The sequence below is a fragment of the Hyla sarda genome, chromosome 5 (assembly GCF_029499605.1).
Source record: "Hyla sarda isolate aHylSar1 chromosome 5, aHylSar1.hap1, whole genome shotgun sequence".
Taxonomy (NCBI): Eukaryota; Metazoa; Chordata; class Amphibia; order Anura; family Hylidae; genus Hyla; species Hyla sarda.
The window spans coordinates 328,644,089-328,655,493 of NC_079193.1; the positions used below are offsets into that span (position 1 = coordinate 328,644,089).

The following is an 11,405-nucleotide window of genomic DNA, read 5'->3' on the forward strand; positions in this document are numbered from 1 at the left end:
GATAAATTTCGTTGAATACAATTTTTTTACATCACTACTGTATCTTTTTTATTATTTTTTAATGGTACCCTACGAAATATTATTAAAAAAGGTATCTCCAACACTTTTTTAGATCGCTGATGTCTGTTCTCCCCCTTCCCTCCACTGCGTGACTTGTAACCTTTGTCTGCAACATGGAATAAATCTTGAATTGAAAAATACTTTGCAGTGTTCGTGGTGAGTGCAAAGTGTTCGTGGTCAGTTCATTCTTTTTCACTTGATTCATTGTGCTGTATTTCTGGACTGTTAGCACCTCCACATAACTGCTTGTACCTTTGGCCCTGACCCGTACACGAGACCCTGGATTACACATGTTTATTAACTATTTCTTCTTAGCTCAGTAGTGCTGGTTGGCTTGACTCTGTACACAAGTTAAGACATATGCATGCTGCCAGCATTGCTGCAGAGGTTGCAGGGATGTGGGGGGTCAGCTTGTATGTGCTCAGTCCATACGGTGCACACTGCATCAAGTTGGCCTGCATGGCTGTCATCCTGGAAGGAAGCCTCTTCTAAAGAAAGCCAGCTCTCAGTTTGCTGAAGACTTAGGACATAGATTACTGGAACCGTGTCCTGTGGTCAGATGAGCCTAAGATTATTATTTGGGTCAAGTGGTGTCATGCCTGTGTGGCAGAAACCAGGTGAGAAGTACAAGTGTCAAGCATGGTGGTGGGGGTGTCATGGTCGGGGGCTGCATGAGCGCTGCTTGCACTAGGGGACTACAGTTTATTGAGGGAACCATGAGTGGCAACATGTACTGGGACATACTGAAGCAGAGCAAGATCCCCTCACTTCAGAGACTGGGTTACCTTTAGTCGACAACACATTTTAAATCAATTAAATATAGATTTATTTATTTCCAAACAAGTTTAATGTATGAAAAATGTAGGGAAACACATGCACACCAAAATCCCATTTGCATCAATGAAATTAGAAAGGTTAAATTTTTTAACATGGCATAGACCCCGACTGATCTCAAGCCAGGAGAGAAGTGTGTGGCTGAGTGCTTCTCTCCCCGCTCTAATATATATATATATATATATATATATATATATATATATATATATATATGAATTCATCTTGGTCACGTGGCACAGATCCGGGAATTAAAGCTTTCTTTGCCAACTCATTCTAGAGATCGGTTTGGGTCTAAACACTCAGACCCTGACTGACTAAAACGGTTGACACGTTAAAAAGCAAGTTCATTTAAGAAAAGACACAAGCCTCTTAACAAACCTAGTGCCCTTGCAATCCTCCGTCTGAATTTCTTTCAATAAACCGGCTATGAGTCATACATTTGTGCCACTAAATTCTGACCTTTGCCTTTTATCAATGAGGCTAAAAATACATTTACTGCAAATTTGGCACAATATGAGATAGGAAATTTGTACGTGTTCAGCAGCAGGAGTCAGAAATAAATGGAATAAATGTTTGTGGCCCTTGTTTCAAATGTTATTGCCTTTGCTATTTGGTCCTGCGCTGCGTCCATCCTTCTCCCAATTGTCATGCACCTACTCCAGTGGTGTACAAACTGTGGCCCTCCAGCTGTTACAAAACTACAAGTCTCAGCATGCCCAGACAGCCGTAGGCTGTCTGGGCATACTGGGACTTGTAGTTTTGCAACAGCTGGAGGACCACAGTTTGGACACCACTGACCTACTCCTACCACCACAGCTTCTGGCTTTGCACGTAGGGTTTGTGTGTTTGCTTTTCCTTCCTGTCTCTTAACCCCTTAAGGACTCAGGGTTTTTCCGTTTTTGCACTTTCGTTTTTTCCTCCTTACCTTTTAAAAATCATAACCCTTTCAATTTTCCACCTAAACATCCATATTATGGCTTATTTTTTGTGTCACCAATTCTACTTTGCAGTGACATTAGTCATTTTACCCAAAAATTCACGGCGAAACGGAAAAAAATAATCATTGTGTGCCAAAATCGAAGAAAAAACGCAATTTTTTAACTTTTGGGGGCTTCCGTTTCTACGCAGTGTATATTTCGGTAAAAATGACACCTTATCATTATTCTGTAGGTCCATACGGTTAAAATGATACCCTATTTATATAGATTTGATTTTGTCGTACTTCTGGAAAAAATCATAACTACATGCAGGAAAATTTATACGTTTAAAAATAACTTTTTTATTTTTCCACGTACAGGGCGGTATCAGGACTCATTTTTTGCACCGTGATTCTTTATTCATTTTTTAATGGTATAAAATACGCTTTTTTGGACTTTGGAATTTTTTTGCGCGTACGCCATTGACCGTGCGGTTTAATTAATGATATATTTTTATAGTTCGGACATTTACGCACGCGGCGATACCACATATGTTTATTTTTTTTTTATTTACACTGTTTTATTTTTTTACGGGAAAAGGGGGGTGATTCAAACTTTTATTAGGGAAGGCGTTAAATGACCTTTATTAACACTTCTTTTTTACTTTTTTTTGCAGTGTTATAGGTCCCATAGGGACCTATAACACTGCACAAACTGATCTCCTATGCTGATCACTGGCGTGTATTAACACGCCTGTGATCAGTGTTATCGGCGCTTGACTGCTGCTGCCTGGATCTCAGGCACGGAGCAGTCATTCGTCGATCGGAAACCAAGGAGGCAGGTAAGGGCCCTCCCGGGGTCCTGTAAGCTGTTCGGGATGCCGCGATTTCACCGCGGCGGTCCTGAACAGCCCGACAGACTAGCCGGGATAGTTTCACTTTCACTTTAGAAGCAACGGTTAAAGCTGACCGCCGCTTCTAAAGTGAAAGTGATACTATCCCGGCTAGTCTGTCGAGCTGTTCGGGATCGCCACGGTGAAATCGCGATCGGCGATGTGTGATATTAGCCGCAGGTCCCAGCCGTTGATGAGCGCCAGGATCGATCGTGGGAGCCGGCACAGGACGTAAATATACGTCCTGCGTCGTTAAAGGGGTACTCCCGTGGAAAACTTTTTTTTTTTTTTTTTTTATCAACTGGTGCTAGAAAGTTAAACAGATTTGTAAATTACTTTTGTTAAAATTTTTTAATCCTTCCAGTACTTATTAGCTGCTGAATACTACAGAGGAAATGGTTTTCTTTTTGGAACACAGAGCTCTCTGATGACATCATGACCACAGTGCTCTCTGCTGACATCTCTGTCCATTTTAGGAACTGTCCAGAGCAGCATATGTTTTCTATGGGGATTTTCTCCTACTCTGGACAGTTCTTAAAATGGACAGAGGTGTCAGCAGAGAGCACTGTGGTCATGATGCCAGCAGAGAGCACTGTGTTCCACTGTAATTTACAAATCTGTTTAACTTTCTGGCACCAGTTGATTTAAAAGTTTTCCACGGGAGTACCCCTTTAAAGGGCCAGCATGCGCACACAAATCATTCCTTCCCTTATTTTTATCAGTCATGACTTTCCAGCTCCTTTTGACATATGCTGCTTGAGCAATAAGGTTCTATAGTATTCCAGTGAAGGTGTCTCTCTTTATGTCTGTTTGTTACAGTCCTTACTCGTGGATAATCGTGGATATTCAGCAAGAGACATTTCAAGGGGGTACACAAGAGCAAATAACACAGACCGGAGGGAACTATTAAAACCAAAGGAATACAAAAAAGAAGATTCACAGGTGAGGATCATTACTGGATTCCACACTAGATGGCAAGAAATGAAATGTACGTTTCAAAAATATTGGCCGATATTACATCAGGATCCTGATATAAAACGTATCATTCCCCTACAGCCATTGGTCACAGCTAGACGTAGCAAAACAATTAGGGATACTCTGGTGAGAAGCCACCATGAATGGGTTCTTTAGTTCTGTATATACTATGGAAGATGGAGCTGACATTGGCCAGGTCAGTGCTGGTAACACATCATATAATGTATTGAACTGGCTTAATGTAGAGATGGTACAAGGTAAGTTAAGTAAAGTAAATGTAAGCAAATCTCCAGGGCCGGATGGACTACACCCAAGAGTTCTTAGAGAGGTAAGTTCAGTAATATCTGTACCCCTGTTCATGATATTTAGAGATTCTCTGGTGTCTGGTATTGTGCCAAGGGACTGGCGCAAGGCTAATGTGGTACCAATCTTCAAGAAGGGCTCTAGGTCTTCGCCAGGCAATTATAGACCGGTAAGTCTAACATGCATTGTGGGTAAATTGTTTGAAGGACTTATAAGGGATTACATACAGGAATACATAGGGGATAATTGTATTATAAGTGATAGCCAGCATGGGTTTACTAAGGATAGAAGTTGTCAAACCAATCTAATTTGCTTTTATGAAGAGGTGAGTAGAAGCCTTGACAGAGGAATGGCTGTGGAAAGTGTGTTTCTGGATTTTGCCAAAGCGTTTGATACTGTCCCTCACAGACGTCTGACAGGTAAGTTAAGGTCCTTGGGCTTGGAAACTTTAGTTTGTAACTGGATTGAACACTGGCTCATGGATCGTACCCAGAGAGTGGTGGTCAATGATTCGTACTCTGATTGGTCCCCGGTTATTAGTGGTGTACCCCAAGGTTCAGTACTGGGCCCGCTGCTGTTTAATTTATTTATCAACGATATAGAGGATGGTATTAACAGCTCTGTTTCGATCTTTGCAGATGACACCAAGCTTTGTAGCACGGTACAGTCTATAGAGGATGCGTATAGGTTACAAGATGACTTGGATAGACTTAGTGTCTGGGCATCCACTTGGCAAATGAGGTTCAATGTGGATAAATGTAAAGTTATGCATCTGGGTACTAATAACCTGCATGCATCGTATGTCTTAGGGGGGATTAAACTGGCAGAGTCACTGGTAGAGAAGGATCTGGGTGTACTTGTAGATCACAGACTACAGAATAGCATGCAATGTCAGGCTGCTGCTTCCAAAGCCGGCAGGATATTGTCATGTATCAAAAGAGGCATGGACTCGAGGGACAGGGACATAATACTCCCCCTTTATAAAGCATTGGTACGGCCTCACCTGGAATATGCTGTTCAGTTTTGGTCGCCTGTTCATAAAAGGGACACTGCGAAGTTGGAAAGGGTGCAGAGACGCGCGACTAAACTAATATGGGGCATGGAACATCTTAGCTATGAGGAGCGATTAAAGGAGTTACAATTGTTTAGTCTTGAGAAGAGACGTTTAAGGGGGGATATGATAAATGTATATAAGTATATAAATGGCCCATACAAAAAATATGGAGAAAAACTGTTCCAGGTTAAACCCCCCCAAAGGACGAGGGGGCACTCCCTCCGTCTGGAGAAGAAAAGGTTTAGTCTAAAGGGGCGACACGCCTTCTTTACCGTGAGGACTGTGAATTTATGGAACGGTCTACCTCAGGAACTGGTCATAACAGGAACAATTAACAGCTTTAAAACAGGGTTAGATACATTCCTGGAACAAAATAACATTAACGCTTATGCAGAATTATAAAACTATATCCTTTTCCTTATCCCCTTACACCCTTCCCTTCAATTCCCTGGTTGGACTTGATGGACGTATGTCTTTTTTCAACCATACTAACTATGTAACTATGTAACTATGTAACAGCTAAATCCTTTATTTTCTCCTCTCAGGGGCCACCATGGGGATCATACCCATGTGGAGATTGCTCGATATGTCCACAAATGATGAAAACAAAGACCTTCAAAGATTCAAGTGGTAAGAAAGAATTTAACATCGTGCATCACATCAATTGCAAGTCTACAGCGATTATATATTATGCAAGTTGCCCCTGTGGGCTCATTTATGTGGGAAAGACGAAACAGGAATTAAGAATAAGAGCACAAGAACACTTGAGGGACATTAGATCTGCCATGAAAATTGACCCGTGAGATTGGGAAAGGCTACACAAACTTAAACCCATACCTAGGCATTTTAGACAGTGCTATAAAGGACATTTTGGATTGCTCACGTTCAGAGGAATTGATAAAATTCATATGGGCGCAAGGGGTGGAGACGTTAGAAAAAGATTGGAACAAATCGAATGTAAATGGATCTATTTGCTCAACAGCTCTTCTCAGTACGGCCTTAACGAAAATACTAGTTTTTCCAGTTTCCTCTAGTCTCGTCGTTCTCATAAATTTACAATTTAAGATTTTTTTCAGGTAAATTATAAAAAGTTTTATAGATCTTTTATGTTGTAGTTTGATATGTGGGGAGCTTCGGTGGAACCACCTGGGGTGGCGTGTAATAGGTCTCACATAACAGCATAGTAATCTATTTTCTATTTATTTATTTTTTATTTTTAGGTACAGGTCAGTCATGTTTCAGAAGTGCGGCATAAGGAGAGGAATTCTACGATGTAGGGAAGATTAAGGACTTCCTTTTTTTTGGGCCACGTGTTTGATTGCCAGTGGATATTGTCGGAGTGATCTGATGCATTCTATTCATAGGCACCAATTTCATTTGCTATCCATATGATATATAGTATTATTTTTCTCATATCACATCATATCTGAGTAGTTGCACGCTGTACTTGGTTTTATTATTGCTTTATTATGTTGTTCATCACTTTTTTAGTTATCTACTTATAATACCCTAATATTTGTAATTGTTTTTCATTTTATCATGTCCCACCATCACCACCTATCAGTATACACCCATAATATTCACACCCATCATCTTACACAGTCACTCACTTCATTATCACTCATATATTTTATCACGTTTTTTCAACAAGTTTTTTGAGGATTTATCTACATTTTTCTTTCACTATTTATTTTTTAAGCAAATATCATTTTTTTAATCTATTTTTATCAATTATAAATTTTTATTCAAATTTTTTCAGTATTATTTTTCATGTCTTTTTATTTTTCACTGTTCACAATCACTGTGCACAACTAAGGGGAGGGGCCATGAACCCCCTCACCTAAATAGACACCCGTCCTCTATGGTCAAATAAATAGCAAGTCAGAACCTAGCATATAATAAATCAATATCTCTGTATGGGCAAGGTGACCAATACTAAACATATGATGCATATTGATTGATATATTAAACACACATGACCATACAGATATGAAAAGACATGATGAAAATAGTCAATATGGAGAAATCAAGCCAGGGCAACACCTATACTTGCATGTCCTGAAAGTAATAACACAAGCTAGCGTCCCAGACCAAATAAGTGATGGAGGACGGGGTCACAGGAACCCTTGACCCCTGAGGAAGTTGCCAATTTCAGGCAACGGAACGTTGCCTGAAATTGGCAACTTCCTCAGGGGTCAAGGTCCCTCCCCTTAGTTGTGCACTGGCTTTTAGCCAGGTTTTTAATGGTTTTAAATGTGTGTGTTCAATATTTGTTTAACCCTATAAGTGCAATCTGACTTTTGTTCTGAAGTGTACTAATAAATTAATTTCAACTGGTATTACCGGGTGTGCTGCTATTTTTTAGTGATGTCTTTTTCTTACTATTTATATTGCGCTTCCTTCATCACTGAGTAGCACCCCACTTGATTATTTGATTAGGTGAGCCCCCCCACTTTCCTTCTTTTCTCATGTCCATATGTTTGATTATGTTGTACATCCAGTTATGGTGATTTGTACCACTCTTATAATTCTTTTTGTATGCTGTTAATGTGTGGGCAATGTTTTCCCTTTACCAAGATGGCCGCCGGAGTGTGTGCGCTTCCGGACGCATGCGCGGAAGGCAACGGGTCAGGTGGTGTGTGTGTGTAGAGGCCCGGTGATGGATGCGCACAGCGCGTTCTCGCCGGCGCCTGGAAAGCACACTTCCGGCTGTCGTGTCCTCGTGTGTGTGCGAACGGAAGCGCCCGATAATGGCTTCCTGGAAGAAGCAGTGGCAAAACGCGTTGGACGGTGAGGTGGGGGAGTTAGGGATAGGGGCATTGCACCTTACTGTATGTCATTTAGCACTTGAGTTATATATGCAGATTGGACGGAGTATGTATGGAGACCACTAATTTTGGTAGCTAGTATTTAAAGCACCTTATTTGGATGCTTTTAGATGGGTATATAGTCTGCCCAGGTTTATTCAAACATGTTTACAGAGATGTTAATGTTTACAATTTGAATGCTGCTATCAGACAACTAAGATTCTTAGATTGTTGTTAATGTATGAAGGCACTTGCACTTTACCTTATTCTCATATGCATGCACATTGGTTATATTAATATCTGCCTTTGGGTATTGTCCTATATACTTATGTCCCACTCCCCCCACCGCAATCAGTGTTTTTATATGTCTTGTGTGATCTATGTCATTTTATGGGTAGTGTTCATGGGGTTTTTTCTGTTTTTCAATAAAATTAAGTAATTGACCATATTCCTTTTGTCGTATTTTTCATAGCGATGTGTACTACTTTTTTGGGTCACAAATGTGCATGTGTCCACTCAAATGGTCAGAAACAGACTCCATGAGGGTGGTTTGAGGGCCCGACATCCACAGGTCGGGGTTTTGCTTACAGCCCAACACAGTGCATTACGTTTGGCATTTGCCAGAGAAAACAAAGATTGGCAAATTCACCACTGGCGCCTTTGCTCTTCACAGATGAAAGCAGGTTCATACTGATCACATGTGACAGATGTGACAGAGTCTGGAGACGCCGTGGAGAACATTCTGCTGCCTGCAACATCCTACAGCATGACCGGTTTGGCGGTGGGTCAGTAATGGGGTGGGGTGGCATTTATTTGGGGGGCCGCACAGCCCTCCATGTGCTTGCCAGAGGTAGCCTGACTGCCATTAGGTACCGAGATGAGATCCTGAGACCCCTTGTGAGACAGAAAAGATCCACTCAACTTCAGCAGCTCATAAGTACTGAAAGGACTAAGATTTTTTAATAGAAGTCATTTATTGACTGTTTAACTCTCTGGAGCAAGTTTATATATAAAAGAAAGTTTTTTCCTGGATAACCACTTTAACTGATCTGATGCAAATGGTGTGAACCTAGCCTAAGCAAGGCCTACAAAAGCACAGTCAACTACATCAAGGTAACTTATTTTTTTAGGCGTCAGTGGACAACATATGCATCAATATGGCATATAGTTGAATGTGTACAGCATATGTGTTGAAATCTGCACCAAACATGTGGTGTAAACACGGCCTTACACTGTAAATATACCAAGAGGACAAACACCGCTGCCCTTACATTCCCCTCCACTACATATTTGTCTTAGGTGGACATGCACATTTTGTGAACTGTGTTGCTACAGTAAAGCAAAACCATATCCAGCATTGACAGCTGAAATCTGAAATCTCACTCGGGAGTCTTGAGGCGATAGACGGGAGGTTTTCTATGTTTGTTGCAATGAATTCATCTCTGCAATTAGATCTTTTAGTCTGAATCAGCAACCATTGTGAAGATGTGAGGAGTCAACAGGATACACAATGTGACACCTGTGTTTTCTGGAAAATATATACCGTATATATATATTTTTTTTTTTTACAATGAATCGTGTAAATGTGTATACAGTGAGATTCCAAGTTAAGGTTATTCACATGACAGCTGCTTTATAAAGCCAACACAACCGCGCTCACAGCTACCACATCTAATTCACACCCTGTCAGTCTTCCATTTCAGAAACCTTGGAATGAAATATTTTCTGGATAAATTACTGTTTTAACCATTAAGATGAAATCTAGTCTTAGTGCATATATATATACACTCTATTCATACACTATTTATACACTCAGCCTCCTATTTTAGCCAAATATTTCAAATCTTGGCTATGGCACCCAAATCCTTCTGTCTTCCTACTAGGGATAGACCGATATCGTTTTTTTAGGGCCGATACCGATACTCTGTGGAGGTTAGGGCCGATAGCCGATAACTTATACCGATAATGAACTGCAGTGGCTTTTGCGGTGCCATAGACCGCCGCCGCCACACGCTTCTCTCCCCCTGCCTGTCCTGGGGTCCTGAGTCCTATCACCGCCACCGCAACAACCCCCCACCCACAACCATCGCCGCACCACGCTGCGCCACACCCCCACCGCACCGCCCCGGCCAGAGTCCGCCATGGCCGCTGCCCCATTGCCTCCCCCATTCCCGGTTTTATAATTACCTGTTCCCGGGGTCCGTGCTACTTCTGTCTCCGGTGCTGTCCTCCTGAGCTGTCACTGTGCGCACTGATGGTGACGTTGCGTCGAGGACGTCACTCGTCATTGCGCTGCGCAGCACACAGCGTAACACAGGACAGCGCAGGAGCCAGAAATAGTGCGGGCCCCGGGAACAGGTAATTATAAAACCAGGGATGGGGAGGCAATGGGGCAGCGGTGGCGGTGGTCTCTGGCCGGGGTGGTGTGGGGTGCGGCACTGTGCGGTGGTGGTGGGGAGTGTGGCGCGGTGGTGGGGGGGGGTGCGGTGCAGCGCGTTGGTGGGGGGTGCGGCTCGGTGCGGTGGGGGCGGGGCATTATTGGATTATCGGCAAGGTAATTGCCGATACCGATAATGTCCAAAATCGTGAATATCGGCCGATAATATCGGCCAAACCGATAATCGATCGATCCCTACTTCCTACATACAGGGGTCTTTTGGTGCAATGGCATTTGGTAGCAAATCATTCAAGAAGAGGATGCAAAACTTCAACTCCCAGCATGCCCGGACAGCCAACGGCTGTCCGGGCATGCTGGGAGTTGAAGTTTTGCAACATCTGGAGGGTCACAGTTTGAGAGTACTGGGTTATAGGAAGGATTGAAGGGCCAATTACATACACCATCCTGTGCCATTCAGCTCTTTAAGAATGGAAATCAAATGATACAGGGAACATGAGTCAATGACAAAATGGAAGGGTTTGAGTCCAGTTGCCATTGATAGCCCAGGGCACTTCACCGAAGACTGAACACACCCATCATACACTTAATGGGGTATTCCTATCTTAGCCCATATCCACAGGATAGGGAATAACATGCTGATCAGAGGTGGTAAAGTTCATTAATATATTGCTTGTGACTGAATAAAGCATTGGGTTCATGGAGAACTGGGCTGACTTCGCTGTCGGTTACCGGCTCTACTGTAGGGACGGGCTGCACCTCAATGGGGAGGGTGCAGCTTTGCTTGGGGAGAAGATGGCTAGAAGGGTGGAGGAGTGTTTAAACTCGGGACTTGGGGGGAGGGAACCTACAGCAAAGAGGGGGAAGATAGAGAGGTGGGAATTATAAATGTCCCTGGGGGTGGAGCGGAGGGAGGGGTTAGAATAGTTAATAGGATTAGGCTTCATAGGAAAATAAAACTTACACCCTTGAATCCCATTAACCCCAATAACATAAAGGATGGAAATGTAAAGTGTATGTTCACAAATGCCAGAAGCCTAGCAAATAAAATGGGGGAGCTTGAGGCCTTGATACTGGAGGAACATATTGATATAGTTGGGGTCACTGAGACATGGCTGGACTCCTCGCATGACTGGGCTGTCAATCTGCAGGGATTTACATTGTTTCG

The 11,405-nt window shown here is 42.5% G+C and overlaps 1 long non-coding RNA gene across 1 annotated transcript in view; it reads left to right on the forward strand.

Annotated features, from left to right (window-relative positions):
• LOC130272736 (uncharacterized) overlaps positions 1-6,752 on the forward strand; it is a 30,098-nt gene extending 23,346 nt beyond the window's left edge. Inside the window, exons 2-4 of the long non-coding RNA XR_008843710.1 lie at positions 3,523-3,645; positions 5,581-5,665; positions 6,256-6,752. This is a non-coding gene — a long non-coding RNA (uncharacterized LOC130272736). The remainder of the gene's footprint in view (positions 1-3,522; positions 3,646-5,580; positions 5,666-6,255) is intronic.
• Positions 6,753-11,405: the final 4,653 nt, after the last annotated feature.